The 17,364-nt window shown below is 40.0% G+C and overlaps 1 protein-coding gene and 1 non-coding gene across 2 annotated transcripts in view; one reads left to right on the forward strand and one right to left on the reverse strand.

The window, feature by feature from the left end:
* Positions 1–17,364, forward strand: part of COL4A3 (collagen type IV alpha 3 chain) — a 130,873-nt gene that overhangs the window by 39,188 nt on the left and 74,321 nt on the right. The window lies entirely within an intron of this gene.
* Positions 14,748–14,819, reverse strand: TRNAA-GGC (transfer RNA alanine (anticodon GGC)). Its single transcript has one exon. It is a non-coding gene; the product is annotated as a tRNA-Ala (tRNA).

Consider the following 17,364-nt stretch of genomic DNA (forward strand, 5'->3'; position numbering starts at 1 on the left):
AAACACCATAATTACTTCCTTTCACCCAAGGTCACAGTGCTACTCTCTGGGTGCTGTTAGGTTTGTTAGAATGTCTTAGATAGCTACAGTGTAGACTGAGACACAAAGTAGAATTAAATTAAAAGAGATAATATTTTATAGCAGTATGGAAACCCAGAGAGGGTCCCTTACCCAGCCCCAAGGCACACAGTCAGAAAAACAACTCAAGTCTTTTTGCTTTCTGTCCAGTTCCAATTCTTTCTACTCTATATCAGAGGTCAGCAACCTTTTTCTGGAGAGTCAGAAGTAAATATTTTAAGCAACTGCTCTCGTGGAAAGACTGATAGTGTTTTTACATCTTTAGATTCTTAGCTCAAGGGCCATTCAGAAACAAGTGGTAGACCGGATTGGCCCTGCAGGCGGTGCTTCCACCCCTGCTCTAAACCACACCCATAAGATGTAAATTCTTATTTCAGCCTTTTTGGTGATAAGAGGCATATGGAAATAAAGTTAGAGTCCCAGTGAAGTAGAGATTCTGATTGCATTTTCAAAGCAAACACAGATGAAACTATGTTCCTAGAAAGAAACTAACCCTCTGCAATATTATTTGAGAATCGGTTCTGAAGAAGACTAAGTAAACTGGAGCCTGGTTCATTTCACCTTCCACATACTGAGAAATCTGTGTGCCTCGGGGATTCTTAGGTACCAAATCACAAAGTTAGAAATGGTAATCGATGTAAGTGATATAAGTGATAAAAATTCTTCATAAGGCAGTGAAACACAATGTCTCAGCATTATAATTCCTTAAATATGCGCACTGGGAAAGCAGGGTTATTAAGATAAATTATACATTGTCTCCACTTAAAGATTAAAAGGGTGTGTTGAGTTATTCTTAGAGCTTCTTCAAAACCCAAGTAAACTATAATCGTGAACATATTAGTTACACCATTAATATTTCCAACGTTCTACTAGAGAAGATTTCTTTGATGGGTTTTGCCCTCCTTACCATCTCTGATGTAGATGTATGTTGTCTCATACATTTGAAAGGAAGCTGCATTTTCATGACAGCTTAGCATCCAAACCTTTTTTCTCTGTTTCTTTCTCTGAATCCAGATGACAACAGAGTGTGTCCAGACTTGTGTCTTTTTTCAGTTTTGATTCTTTAAGCCAGAGCCTATAAAAGCTCATCGCAGTCCTAATGCTATCTTCTGCTGTACAGCTGGATTTCTGGTCCTCAAATGCCTGTTCATCTTGAATTATAGGCACTGACTGTGTAAAGTGAAAAACATCTCAAAGATCTGTGTGTGGAGAACTTGAGACTGCCAAGTCCTTTGAAACATGGTTACGGGCATGGTTAGCCTCCGTCTCATTTATTTAGTGTCCCATATTCTGAAGAGCCTTTCTTGTGAATGCACAGAGCTCTGTGGTCTGGGCGTCTGCTTTAAGAACCTTCTTATCACATCATTACCCAAGGGAACTATTTACCGACTCCACAAAAATGAAAAGTGTGCCCAAAGATGTTTGTTTTCAGACTGACTCATTCCTGAGTGTATGAAACTTACATTAGAATTTTTGTTTCTGTTTTTTTTGTTGTTGTTGTGTAATTGGCTTACAAGGTAGGATTGAAATGACAAATTAACATAAACTAAACCTAAAACAGGCATTTCCCAGCAATGAATTTTTATTTTTTATGTTTGTGGATAAGTCAACAGGCTACCATCCCCTCATCTGCATCATTTTTTTAAAGCAAATTGCTATTATTATTTCATTTCCTGATTATGAAGCAATATACATGCAAAAGTTTCAGAACAATTCAAAAAGTCAAATATGGAAGGCACCATAATCCCACCCCCAGAGATAAATATTTTTAACCATTCTATGTATATACTTCCAGAATTTCTACACATAAACATGTATGTTTCATACAAAAATGTGAAATATGATCATGCTGTTTTCTTCACTTAATGTCATATCTCTGTCCAAGATGATACATGTGAATGTCTGTCATCTTTTTGCATCACCATCAATACTCCACTGTGCTGATATGCTATTATGTGTGTAACCAACCCCTTATGAAATCTTGTTTGATTCATGGGCAAATTTATACTCCCCTTGGTTGTTCCTAGCTTCATATGCTCAGGTATGCATTTCACGACCTTGGCATTCAATGATGGATGCTTTACCACTCATTTGATATTAAAAATTTAATTACAATAAAATGAGTAAGAGAGTGCTTACATGCTACCACATGGGTGAAACTTGAGGCCATTATGCTGAGTGAAATGAGCCAGTTACAAAAAGACAGGTCACTTATCTGTGTTCCTAAGAGTTGTCACATTCATAGAGACAGAAAGAACTTAGTTGTCAAGGGCTGGGAGGAGTGGGGAATGGGGAGCTGTTGTCTGATGGGTACAGAGTGCCAGTTTTACAAGATGAAAAGAATTCTGGAGATTAATTACACTATGTGAATGCACTTAACTACTGAACTGAAACTTAAAAATGGTTAAAATAGTAAATTTTATGTGATGCATATTTTACCACAACCAAAACTTTTTTAAAATGAGGGGATATTTTAAATATGACATATATTTTATTTAATAAAAAATGTAATATTTACTTCTTAGTTATATAAACACAACACTTACCTAGCAATTTCAATTATTTGGAAGATAATACAAAACCTGGACAAGGCTTTAGAACTCGTGAATTTTGTATATAGTTGAGGCCTTCAGACTGTACCCAGTCTCTTTATTCTGAATTTATAAGCAGTTCTACCAAACTCTAGTTACTTGATTTCTTAATCAATAACACACGTGAAATATTTAGAAATACGTCAAGAAATACCGACAGCTACAGGCAACAGACCAACAGGAGAGAGAGGGAAGGGCAGATGTCAGTACCACACACACATATAAATCCTTCCACAAAAAAATATGTATTTGATTACTGAAACCACATACCATTCTGCAATCAAATGACATAGATGCAGTCTCTCAATACATGTAATACCATCACTCAACAAATATTTCTTACTAATCACGTATGTGCCAAGAATCCATTAGGACAGTGACAGCAACAATGCTTAGAAAAGGGAGAGTATGTCACTTAAAGTTTATGTACAAAGGCAGAGGAGCATGTATATACAGTGACGGATGATCAAAGTTGGGGCACCTTGAGGCATAAGCTTCAGTTATCTAGAAATTATACTTTGTAGAATGTTTCATATTTCCCAACCACCCTGGGTTCCAGTGAGACTCCGTTCACTTCTCATATATGGTTTAGTGACTTCATCTACTTCGACTTCACCCACTTTGCTCCTTTGGTAACCAAGAAATCCCTAAGCAGGTTTTTCACCAAGCATCAGGTGTGTGCACTATAGACATGAAGATATAGCTGGTTTTAAACATTTGCAACAGGGTGTCTTGATTTTAACCACATTGTTTCCTTGGCTATAGCCTTGTTTCATTTGGGCATTTGTGCCGGGGACCACAGTTTATAGATTTGGGCTGTAGAAAAAGCTGATATAGACAGAAAAAAATAATGCTTGATGCACACTATGGCATTCCATGATGGTGAATTTGGGGGGTCTTCCTCTCCTCTTCTGGGGAAGCTGTAAACTATGAAAAATTATCAATATGTCATCTAGCAGTTTACTTAACATGGGAAGATTCAGAAGTGAAATTTGTGGTTTCAGCAATTGAATTCAATAGTGGAGATAAATGTTCAAGCAAAATGTGCTCATTCAAAAGCCGTGATCACTGCAGTCTCTCATGGGACCTCAGTATTTTTTTTTTTTTTTTGGAGATAAAGTACTAAAATTTGGAGGGCTTCAAGTTAAACATAATTTTGGACATTACTGGATTTGCTTGCTCTGATGTGCAGAATGTTTCTGCAAACAAGACTGTGCTTGCTGGAGGGGAGAAGAGGTTCTCAGAACTGCTGTGATATTCACTTTAATCCATTAAAATACACAGAACTCCCAGAGTTAATCACTTTTTATTGCAGTATAGATGGTCTACAATGTTGTGTTCGTTCTGGGTGTACAGCAAAGTGATTCAATTATACATTTTATATATATATTCTTTTTCATATTTTTTCCCATTACAGGTTATTACAAGCTATTGACTATAATTCCCTGTGCTATACAGAAGGTCTTTTTTGTTTCTATTTTATGTATAGTAGTTTGTATCTGCTAATCCCAAACTTCTAATTTATCCCTGCCCCCCTTTCCCCTTTGGTAACCGTAAGTTTGTTTTCTATGTCTGTGAGTCTCCTGTTTTGTCAATAAATTCGTATGTATCAATTTTTAGATTCCACATGTAAGTGGTATTATATAAGATTTGTCTTTGTCTGACTTACTTCACTTAGTGTGATAATCTCCAGGTCCATCCATGTTGCTGCAAATGGCATTATTTCATTCTTCTTTACGGCTGAGTAGTATTCCATTGTGTATATACACTACATCTTCTTTATCCAATCACCTGTCAGTGGGCATTTAGGTCTTGCTCCAATGTCTTGGCTATTGTAAATAGTGCTGCTATGATCTGTTTTCTCCAGATATATGCCCAGGGGTGGGATTCTGGATTACATAGTAACTCTAGTTTTTTAAGAAACCTCCATAGTGTTTTCCATAATGGTTGCACCAGTTTACATTTCCACTCACAGTGAAGGAGGGTTCCCTTCTCAGAATTAATGACTTTTGAAAAACCTGAGTGTGACTGAATATCAACATTGTGTGATGACTTAATAGCACTGCCCACCCCACTGCTGCTCTCACTGGCCCTGACTGCCAAAGTCATCATATTAAAAACAGCTGCATCATTTTCCAAGTCTGTATATACATATATACATGGATGTATATGTAATTATTTTGAATTTGTCAGAATAGCTAAACCCTTTTTTGGATTTTCTAAATACAGTCTCGCATTTGGAAAGATGTCATGTGAAAACATTGCATTTTTTTATTAGGCTATGATACTGATTACATCTCTGCCTTAAGAAGACTCATTTAAACACACTTTTGTTGTTCTTTGTGTGGTCTTCTTTCCAAAACTAACAGTGAAGCAAGCTATCTAGACACCTGCTCTGAACACTCAAACTCTATTTCGGCAGCAACAAAAGGGCATTTTTAATATTAGGAGCAAAGCAAAGCAAATATTAGGAGAGTGTGCAAAGAGAACTCAGAGAGCTCCAGCAGATATCTGATGCTTAACACTTAGAAACTGAGTGACCTGAATTTCAATTGCTTTGCATTCTAAATTATGTTATTTTTGCCTACTTGCATTTTTTATTCTAAAATACAGAATTAAGAAAAATTCCATTTATCACATCTCTTTTTTTGTATTTCAGCAAAACAGATATCACCATTGTGCAGAATTTACTCATCTTCTGTTCTAAAATAAAATTGCATGGGTTGAAATCTCTGTCCTCTGACCAGTATTTCTCTCTGGTCTTTGCCTTTCCCATTCACTCTGCTTCCCTGCTCATGCATTCACTCTTCTCTTAGTTCTCTTCCCATTTATAATGTTACACTCTGCCAGCTAGTGGATTTTTTTTCCCCAGTGCTAATCCTAAGGACTTGGTTAATTCTCATGTGGCTTTCTCCTTTATCTGCTCCTAAGATTTTATTTACTTGACATCTGTCATCTGGATGAGAAGAAAAATCCAGTCAATCATCAAAGTGTCCAAAATATCCAAATGTTTGTTTTTCCAGAGACACAGCTTACACGTCCTTATTTATTTTTGTAGGATGTTTCACTCCAGCTGTCATCGTGATAGTCACGTGCTTATCTCTTCACGGTCTGTCTTCAGTGCTGTGAAACATCGTATATTATTCCTGACATCTGCCTGGCTTCATCTTTAACCTTGCTGTAATTATAATCATATATTTTATATAGTGATACAATTATATAAATTACACTTACCACCAACTTTATGTATTTAGCAGCTTGTAATCTGTCTTACAGAGTCAACATCCATTGAGCATCTATGGTTTACAGTTGTAGCCCCAGTGCTATCTCAGGGTATCCTATCCTTTGAGGTTTAAAACTACTTGAATTCTTTGCATGTCGTCTCAAATCCATGCAAAGTCCAAATTCTGCCCAAGATTTCTGCAAATCCCCGGAGGTCTGCATTTTCTCGGTGGCTTCTCCTTCTGATTTCCTGTGCTTGCTGAAGACTGAATCTCCGCAACATCTCAATTTCCACCACTCTTCTCCCAATCGTGGATCAGAGCAGGACAGAGAAGTCACTTGTTCAGTTTCCCCAGAATAAGGTAATTTTAAAGAACAAACTCAATTGATGATTCAGAGACAACACAGGGAACTCCACCTGCATTTGTAATGTGTTATTTCTCACTCCGGGTGGTAAGCAAAAGGGTATTTGTTAAATCGCTCTGTCTACCCTTCCATGCATAACGACTCGACTCCTGCCATTCCAGTATATTTATACTCAAACAGGCCCACGATGTCACATGACACAGCTAAAGAGACAGCATCTCCCCTGGGAGAACTGCTTCTCCCCCCAGACCTGCCCTGTGAACTCCCTCCCCTGCTGGGAACACAGAGCTGAGTAAGTGTGGCCTCCTATGGGAACCTTTGTCAGGTAACAGAGAAAAGCATGTAAACAAATAATTACAAAGCAATTAGGCATGGATTATAAGAGCAGTTATGCACAACACAGAGGAGAGAGCCGCTGACAACCTAAAGGATTTAGGGACGTCATCTTCTGGAAAGAGGTAACCTTTGAACTGCTCCCGAATGAGCCAAACTTAGCCAAGCAGAGTAACGGGTGGTGAGATGAGGGCATGCAGCCCAAAGAAGGACCATGTGGAAAAGCACAGGAATGTGAACGAGAGTGAGCAGGAGGAGGGGCCTCTGAGGCTGGAGGGGAAGAGGGACCAGAATACAAAGAGCCTCATACACCCTGCGGATGAGTATCGTGCTGATGAGCAAGTAATTTTAATCAGGGAAGTGACATAATGCAATCTGGGGAATTTACTTAAGGTTGGTGATTCATTCCACCTAGCCTCTGTTTTTTTTTAAATAAATGCCATTTTCTTATTTCATAAATAGCACAGAAGATAGTATCATAGTTTTCCAAGTGAGTCTCAGTTCCTGCTTCATGCTTGATGTGCTGAGGAGACTCTCAACGTGCAGTCTGGGGAACCCCTGACACCCAGTCTTCTAGGCTGCTTATTTCAAAAGCAGATCCCAGGCCTTCAGACCTACTCTCTGAGGATGGGGTCCTGGAAAAAGCCTGACTGCCAAGGGCGCCAGGTAATTAATGGATGTGAAAAGTTGAAAGCTGCTATCCTAAATTTTAGTTGGAATACCATGAAATGAAAAAGAGATTTTCCTGAATTACAATTGGATTTGAACTGGTTGCCGTCAAAGAAGGATGCTAATCATAACAAATGCAACAAAAATATCCCAAACATTTATATATATTTTTTAAAAAGCAAATTCAGGGTATCAGATTCTTTTCTTATCCTTTACAGAAAGTTGTATTCATGATTTATTGGCTTATGTCCAACCCTAATCAAAATGCTCATTGGACAAGAACCTACTGTGCAGCATAGGGAACTATATTCAGTTTCTTATAGCAACATATAATGGGAAAGAATTTGAAAAGAAAATATGTATGTGTATGTATATGTATAACTGAATCACTTTGCTGTACACCTGAAACTAACATTGTAAATCAACTACATTTAATAAAATTTTTTTAAAAAAATAAAAGATAACTGTAAATTTTTTTTAAAAAATGTTCATTGGACAGCATCTACTATCCTCCACTTTTAGGGAGAAGATATTTTCATAGTGGTGACCTACCTAAGCCAGGAATCGTGCCTGAGCCCAATTCAGCCATAAAGAGTTACCCTTCTCTAAGGTGAGGACTCCCCCGCCAGACAAAGCTTGCAGGTTTGTGAGCCGGAGGGTTTGCATGCATCACCACCTCTAAGCATTAAGTTTGCAGTCTCTCCAAAATGCAGTCAGCTCCTGTATCTAAGGGAAAATTCAAAGTTCCGGGCTCCAGATAAAATCTGGACCAATCTCAGGATCAGTATGAGATGGATGAACCCCAAGGCCTCTTGCAGTCTGAACCTGCCATGATTTATAACAATGGGGATGGTAGGTCTCCACCACTGACAAGTGGGAGCTCAGGCCACCTCTGGATTTATCTTTGCAGAGAGTCGTCAGCTTAAGGTTTCTCCATCACATGTCTGAATCATTTTACTTAAAAAATTTTCCTATGTTTATTCTGACTGTACTTTTGTTTTACTACCAGGAAGTTAAAACGAAATTGGTAGTTTTCCAAATTGGAGGAAAACATCACTTAAGATGAACTTAGAATGCTTATTCGCTTGAGAAGACAATAAATTATCAAAGTTAAAGTGTCTGTTTTTAACATGAACTTTCCTTTTTATTGTTCTGGGTGAACTTTATTTTTTTCTTGTTAATTTTTAGCAAGGTAAAATATGCAGATAGTAAAATAATAATGATCATTTTTAAATACTTGTCATATTAAAGACTTAGAACAAAAGCAAAGTCCCTCTTCTGGTTCCCCTCTCCCAGGTTCCCCTCCACAGGGGCAACTGCTTTCAACACTTGTCGCTATTTCTTCTGTTTTTTTGCCTCCAGATTTCTGAAACACAGGCTTATAGAGTTATTTCTCAATGTGCTGATTTTGACATTATGTATTAACTGCACGTGTTAGGGAGGAACTCTCCCATGACCCTCCTCCCTTTTTCCTCAAGTCTTCTGAACGTGCTTAGAGCATAATTTTTGGTTAAATCAATAGTGTATGATCTTAGACATTTTATTCACTGCTGAGACACTACTTTGCATGTTTGTAGACTTTCTTGGACAAACTTTTGTTTGTCCTGGTTTTAAAAGTTTCTACTGTCACCCTCAACAGACAGTTTTCTTGCTTCCTCAGTGTCCCCTTGGGGCCCCAATCCTCCGGCTCCAGTCTGGGTCCGCTGTACCACTGTTGTCTGGGACACTTGTTCCAATTCACATCTTGCTTCTGGATCCCACGTCTTTCCCTTTCTTGACTTAGTTCTCTTTTTTGGTGGAGCACATCTTCCTGTAGTTTCCTATGGAAGTGTGCCTGGAAGGTAATATTTTTGATTCATTATACATCTGAAAGTGTGTCTTCTCAAACTCATGTACCATTTGGTGAGTAGAAAGTGTGGGTTGGAAATCGATTTCCCTCCGAATCCTGAAGACCTCATGCCATACCGCCCCCCATGGTCTTGCTGCTGACACATCCAATGCCATTTCGACCTCCAAGACGTTTGTATGTGACTCTTGCTTGTTGGTGCTGTTTACTTCTAGGATCTTTGTTCCCATTGTTCTGGAAGGTTCTCACAATGTGCCTCAGATGTGTGTGTTTGTGAGAGAAAGACATAGTAGTAGTAAGCCCTCTCAATCTGAACACTGATTTTTTCACTTTAGAAATTTGTTCCTTGTATTTTTTTTTTGATAATTTCCTCCTCTCTAACTTTGCTCTTTTGTCTTCTGAAACGCCTGTTGGACAGACACTGGAATACCTGGACTGACCATCAACTTTAGCGTTTTTTTCTTACTATTCATCTCTCTCCCTTTCATCCTATTTTCTGGGAGATTTCCAGAATTTCTCCTTTATCATTTCCATCAAACTTTCTATTTCACTTGGGCCCCTGTAATATTTATTACTGCCTACCAAGTCATCTTATGATTTTGCAGTTTAAAGCAGTAAACACAGATTATCTCATACATTTTCCAAGTGTCAGGAATCTGGGAGCAGCTTGGCTGGTTGGTGTGATCTCAGAATCTTCCATGGAGTTGCCGTCAAGCTGTGGACCGGGGCAGTTGTCATCTAAGACTTGACAGAGTGGGGAGATAAGCTTGAAAATGGGTCATTCACAGGATTGGTACCAGAGGCCTCAGTTCCTCAGTATACGTTATCTGTGCCTCTTCATAAGGCTCCTTGACTTGACAGCTGGCTTCCCAAGGGCAAGTAATCTGAGAGAGAGCAGGCATCACAGTGTCTCTTCATGACTTATTGTCAGAGGTGACATAACATCCCACCTGCCTTATTCTGTCTGGTCATCCAGACCAACCTTGGCTCAGTGTGGGAGGGGACCACACAAAGGCACGAACGCCTGCATGAGGCACCACTGGGGCCATCTTGAAGGCTGGCTGCCGCAGCTCTGTCTTCCAACTTCTGTTGTTTCTTTTCTCCTTCTCCTCTGTGGGTGCCCACATTTTTAGGGCTGCCCCTGTTGGCAATCTCCCATGAACCCAATTCAAATAGTGTTAAAATGGTGTTTCTTGGCTCACGCTGTCCACTCCCTGGGTACCACTTCTGAGTTGGCTTCTAGACTCCAGCTGCTTAAGGCATCAGCCCCTCCCACTGCTGTGTGTTGCCGTTGCATTTTGCTCATCAGGAACATGCATCTTGGTCTTCGAGTTTGTCAGTTTTATTTTCTTGTTTTATATCTTTTCTTTTTTGGGGTAAAAGAATATGTTCTATATCCACACAAACATACCAGCCACTTGACTTGAAGGGTCCACTCGCCACCATCTTCCAAAAAGTAATTGACACTTTTAATCTGGTTCTGTCTTCTCACCTGTTTTACTTGTGTTGTGACTTGATACTTTTTTTATTCTTTATCCATCATCTTATTCTGGTTTTCAAAAGGAGAGGACATAAAGGTAATTTAGTCAACTATCTTCCTGGATTAACTCACATACGTAAGTGAGCCTGATTTTCCTGCTTTATTCAGGCTAGGACTGCTACTCAAGCAGTGTCCATGTTTCCAGGTAATGTGACATCAGAGTCTTCCCCAGAATCCAAAGAAGGCTTCCATCTGGGAAAGTGGTCTTGTCCCAGCTTCCTAAGGTTCTTCCTTGACCACTTTAAGGTTCACAAAGACAAAATGGATTTTCTCCTGTGATTAAGTACAAGGTTTCTAAAAACTCCTAGCAACCCTCCCAGAACCAAACTGAAAGATGTAAGACTTTTAAATTCACTTTGGATTGGCCGCTGGTACAGTGAGCCAAGTAGCAGCTTGTGGAAGCAGTGAAGGCGTATGGCCTTTCCCCACACGGACAAGAGCTAAGGGCAGCTCCCCCAGGGAGACCAGCCCCGTCCGGAGGAGCCCGCTCTGGAGAGATCACTAGGACCCTGAAGTGCTGGGTTCAGTGGTCAGTTGGCAGATGCTCATTCACTGATTATCAAATGAAAAAGGGAGAGGTGAGTTTTGTATACAAGTTACATTTTACTTTTTGAGCAATATTATCAAAGATATTTTCTTAAAGATGTGGTCTTAACACAGGCAAACCAAGCAAGCAAACTAAGGGGCCTCATCTCCCAATATGTGTCTCTGCCTGCAGTTTTAAAAGTTTCTGCTGTTTGAAGTTTGAATTTCTCTACCATTCTTGGCATTTGTGGCAGATGTGTGTGTATGTGTGTGTGTGTGTATGATAAGCATTAGTTCTCTTGCAGATACTAACTACTATATATAAAAGATAAATAACAAAGTCATACTGTACAGCACAGGGGATTATATTCAATATCTTGTAATAACCTATAAAGAAAAAGAATATGAAAAGGAATATAATGTATGTATAACTGAATTACTAAGCTGTATACCATGAATTAACACATTATAAATGATAATATTTCAATGAAAAAATAAAATAAAATAAAACAAAATAAAAAGCATTGGTTCTTAAAAGACGTGTCAGTTACAGGATAGATTTTTTTAAATTAATTTATTAGCATGCCTTATGCAGTATGAGATTAACTTGCTGTCATCTTTCAAAGAGAAAACTGTGCAGCCGTAGGTCACTGAGCAAACAGTGGCCGACCAGAGCGATGGGGACGGAGGAGAGAGGCAGTCAGACCTAGTTGAATGCTTCACAAAGTCATGTCTGAACTGACCACGTAGATTTTCACCAGACTAAGGTGAATGAGAAAAATAAGATTTCTTTAAGAAGGAAAGTTTTCATTTTAAAGGAGCATCTTGTATTCTGTGAGCATGTACTTGTTTCCTTTATAGTTTTTTTTAATTAATTCATTTATTTTTACAGGATGATGACTGGTAGATGATAAATTCACTGTTGATTGGTGGGTGGGGAGGGTTTCATTTGCTCGTGGTTATAAGTGGTCATTATCCTTAAGAAGCAAGTTAGAAATAAGACAATCCTTGTCCATTTTAAAAATTATTTTATTTTACAGCTCTAAAAATTCCAAAACACTAGGAAATTTGGGATTAGATAATCTGCTGGGTTCTTCCAATATCCAAACTTCATATCCTTGGACTGAAGTGTGATGGAGGGGAGGAGGGGCTAATAAGGGTGGATGGGAGGAAAATAGAAAAATTCTTGTCTGATACTTGGAGGCAGAAAACCATCTCTCACTGGAGCTTGGAGCTAATAAATTCCTTGGTTTCGATCTTAATTTGTTTAGTGTAACTTTCATACTGCCACTAAAAGATATAATCAAGATCATTGGCACCAGAGGTTAGCAAGCTTTTTTCATAAAGGGTCGAGAGGCAAAGTCAAGGCTATTCTATAGGTACCTATATAACAAAGGAGAAAAAACAAATACCCACAAGTATTTTAGCGATGAAATCCAAAACTTTACTCACAGACACCAAAATCTGAAGTTCACATAATTTCCACATATTACAAACTATTGTTTTTCTTTTGATTTTTTTCAATTGTTTGAAAATACAAGAACCATTCTTAGCTCGCAGGCTGTACAAAAAGAGACGACAGACTGGATCTGACCTGTGGGCTGCAGTGTGCCGACCTCTGGTTTATGCATCTGATTTCATGAACAACCACGTTCTGTTTATTGCTGGGATTTGATTCCATCATCGAAGCACAGGCACAGGGGGAAGGCGGGGGGGGGGATGCATATTCTCCCTCCTCCAATGCCCCAGGTGCCCGGAGGGCCAGTCAATAATAAAATACAGCTTAGAGTTGAGAATACGGCATGGGTCCAGCCACGTGGGTTCAGATTCCCCACCTCCATCCCTGACTGCCGCTAGCCTCTCCATATCCTGGTTGTCTTATCTAGAAGAATGGGCTAATAGGGCACCTGCCTCACGGAACTGTTACCAGATGTCAGGGAGATCGTGCACAGGGCAGAGAGCCCTGATGGGTGCTCCAAAAATGTTAATTACTGGTATCATTAGCCTGCTGATTGAAGTTCATTTTCTCCATAGCACCTTTTACATGGTATCTTGTAGAGTCTATTAATCTTACAAAAATGGCAAATACCTCTTAGTCCCACTGAACGTAAAACCTCTTAGGGCAAGAAGGGAAAAAAAAGAGAGAGAGAGAGAGAACCAGGAGTTAATGATTATAGGTATAAATACCATTCACTTCTTCACGTGGGACAGCCTGAACTTCCTTATCGTGTTGGTTATTCCCAAATGTACCAGGGACCTCTGACTGCCACCTTCTTTGTCAGAGCCAGTGATCTGTACACTTGCTGTGGTCCAGAAAATCCAAAAACGGGTGGCTGGTTTAGGTGTCTAGACTAGTGATGGCTCTCTGGACAGAAAGCAGGAGTGGCAGTCGCAGTGAGATTTCTGCGCTATCCAAGTGCGGGGACGGTGGCTCCTGGGCAGGGAAGAAGGGGCCACTGCGGAAAGCGGGGCTTGGATGTCAACCTCCATCACTGGAGGGCACGCTGCCAGGGCTCATGGTCAGTTGCTTAAGGCAGACACGGATGGAGAGACCCAGCAAAGGACAGCTCGTGGAGTCTGTCTGGCAGCCCGCCCGACTCCGTCAGCTCTTCTTTTCACACACAGAACTTTCGCCTCTGGCTATTGGCTGGGCAGAGGGTCAATAATCATAATGCAAAATCAACAGGGCTGCTCAGTAGAGTGTTAACCAGCTTTGAACGCTGCCAACTTCCCCTTCTGCTAAACCAGGCAGGGCTGGGGTGGGGGAGGGGAGCCTGGAGGGAGGGCTGGGAAGGCCACTTCTGTTTCACTGGGATGCATGGAAACTGGGCATGCGATGCTGGGAGAGGCGAACGAGGAAACTACCAAGCTTACTTGGAAACTGTTTCCTGGCCTGTTAATGAACAATAAAAAATGTATGTGCTTAATCCCATCCCTTATTAGCTTGAGGAGTAAAAGGATAATTTTTATACTGCCTGCCAGTGCTGGAGGGGTGTAATTGTGAGACAGAGTTCCTCCCTGCAGACTAGTAAACATACTAAGCCCTCAGCTCCGGAGCATTTAAATAGCAATATTAAGTTAATCAATTAGTAATAACGCACCTGATTGATAGCTCTCTGTAACAGCTGTAGGGGAGGAAAAAGGTTTTCTACACCTTCTTAGAGTTCCTGGCTGGGTCTGAAAATTAAGCTGACAAAAACAGAGTAACAGGAGGAAAGCATACACATTCAAGAAAATTTTTTTACATGTGCATGGGAGCCTTGGGAAGAGAATGGAGACCCAAAGAGGTGATAAGAGTAGGCAGCATTTAGACCTTTTAGACAAAGAAACAATACATTTGCGAAGAATTGATAAGACAAAGGGTGTGGGGTGTTAAATGCTGAAAAAGTAACTGGGAGATGAGGGCTAATTTCACAAGGTTTGTCTGCAGATTCCTCTAGTGCCATCTCTGGGCTGAGAAGATTCTGTCTGAATGTAGGCAGAAAAGAGGGAGTTTTTCCTGCATTTAGTGATTCTTTTTCATTTCTGTTTGTTTCTTTTTATTTTGTTTTTAAATTTTTATCTATTTAACCCTTAATGGAGGTGATGGGGATTGAACCCAGGACCTTGTGCACGCCAAGCACACGCTCTACCACTGAGCTATACCCCCACCCCCATTTAGTGCTTGCTCATTGCCTTCAGCTCAAAATAATTTCTGTATCAAAGAGGAGAATTTTGGGGAGATGTGTACTGGTTTTCTTCACAGCCCTCAGTAGGCATCTTATGTACACGTCTAAGTGCTTTACCAGTGTTAGTCCACTTGACCCCACCTTACAGGTGTGAAAACTGAGGCACTGGGAATTACCTCAAGTCAGGTAGCTTGGCAGAGCTGGGATTTAGACCCAGGAAGTTTGCCCTGGAGCTGGTACCCTTAACCCCTCTGCCACATTGCCCAGAACAGAAGGCTATGTATAGGCAGTAAATGGACGATACTCGGGTGATACATGGGTGATACACTGGCAATTAATGGGTGATACATGAACAATACACGGGCACCAGAGGCATTGAAACAGAGAGAAGTGCAAGAGCTGACTGATCAGCATTCCCAAAAGTGCTGGCTCCTTTTGTAACATAATCGATTTGCCACATTTCATTTAGAAGCTTCAAGTCCCATTGGGATTTCAAACCCCAATGTTTATTTTATTAAACAAATAAAACAAATTGTTTCTAGGCTCGTGTACAAATCATATTTGGTTAAATAACTAATATAGTTAGTGTGCTCTAGGACAACTGTTAACAAGTACCACTTAATTCATTTGCAGTTTAACAAAAATACTTTTTTGTCTCTCCTACTGTGGCCCAGGACTGGTACTTTGGCACCGGACAAACAGCTGCAGGAGGATATGTCAGGGAAGGCAGTGGCTAGTTCAGACTGATGGAAAAAAATATCAGACATCAGCGTGTGTGTCCTTAGGTACAAGGTGGCACAGCAACAAAGGAGACAGGGACAGCTCCCAGTGACTGAGTCTTTTATAGAACACAGGGCACTCCGCAGGCACCCTGGTGACAACTAGATATTAATATCTTCCTTTCCAGGTGCAGTAACTTGGAAGGATTAAGTAATTTGTCCAAAGCTCCAAATAGTAGCTGGCAAATCTGAAAATAGATTCCATATAGATCTGGCTGTAGGCCTGTGGTTTCTGGACTTCTTAACCTTTTAGAATTCTCTACTCTCAAAGTTTATTTTGCATTCTAAGTAAGGTCGTAAAAAAATGAATGTGACTGCTAAATGAATGGGTCTCACAAGTTTAACTGTTTAATATGCAACAGTGTTAAAACATCATGTAATCTTGGGCCACTTCCTGATGTGTTAATGGTTATTGGGGGCAGGGGAAGAAAAGCCATGAAGTCATTGTTAAGAGCTTTCTGCTCATGACAAATGATTTCTTACTTCATTAAGGTATATAGAAACTAAGAGGTACTTTACTGTTGGAAGAGGAAAAACCATTAAAATGTTGTTTAAGAAATATCCATCATTATGATTTTATGAGTGTATGAGTTAGTACTATTTGGCCATACTGGTTTTTAAGTGCATTAGCATTTGAATACTAATTAATGGTTATATTCCATTAATACAATCATGGTGTTTCAAAAGCAATTCAAAAAAAAAGAATCAGACTCAACAAAAGTGAAAACATGGCCACTGTCATCTTTTAGCCAAACAACATATTTAAAATATTGAATTATGAATATATATTTGAAAAGATAAAAATTGATTTAAAGAAAAGGCACACAATTTAGAGAAATGAATGTCTTGAGTCTGGGGCTACTGTTGTCATCATCCAGAAACAGCGAGGTGCCTGATTTCACATGGCCCCGTGCGGGGCTCTCTGCAGTCCTTGCTGAACATCTGCCAGAGCCGCCCTGACTCTAAGTTTGAGTTTATTCATTCAGGCGGAGGGAGCATCCACATGTCAGCAAAATCGTCATGTCCTCTGAAGTCCTCGTCAGTCCAATTGTGCAGATATATAGGCAGGCCACACCTTGCCAATTCAACTGAAAATTAAAGTTGGAACCGTTTTGGACCAGTTCTGCACACCTGGGCACAGAAACACAGCCGTAGACCTGGCTCTGAAGTCTCGCCAACGGGGCTGACCACCTACATGTGGCTGACATGGCAGATGAGTGGATAGTACAGTAGACTCTCTCTCAGTGACTCTCCTTTTGACTGACAGCCCGACCGACCAGGTCTCTCCAGACCTTCTACGCAGCAGAGCAGCTGATGCCCACTGCCTGCTGCCCCCTGGTGACCCACAGGCTTTCCTAGCACACCAACGTACACCCGCTCCATGCTGGCGTTTTATGATTGCCAAGAGTTAGTGGTTTCTGCCAGTTGTGCTTATTATTATAACAAAGTAATTTAATTAAATATTAAATAGCAAATTGCTTAAATACAAATGCACAAGAAGACATGTCTCTGTGAAATCTATGTGGGAGGATTTGCTACAAATAAAATTGATAGAAAAACTGCTATTCACTTAAGCATGGCTGAGAAAACATTTAAAAAGTTAGACAGAAACATGGATTCATATCTGGAAGGACTTTGTACTCAGAATGCTCCACAGGCATCTTGAAGCAATTGGTCAGTTTCAAAAAAAAACCAAAACTGGAAATTACTGGCAGTGTTTTAAGGGTATGACTTAGCAAGAACAATG

Source organism: Vicugna pacos, chromosome 5 (genome assembly GCF_048564905.1).
Source record: "Vicugna pacos chromosome 5, VicPac4, whole genome shotgun sequence".
NCBI lineage: Eukaryota > Metazoa > Chordata > Mammalia > Artiodactyla > Camelidae > Vicugna > Vicugna pacos.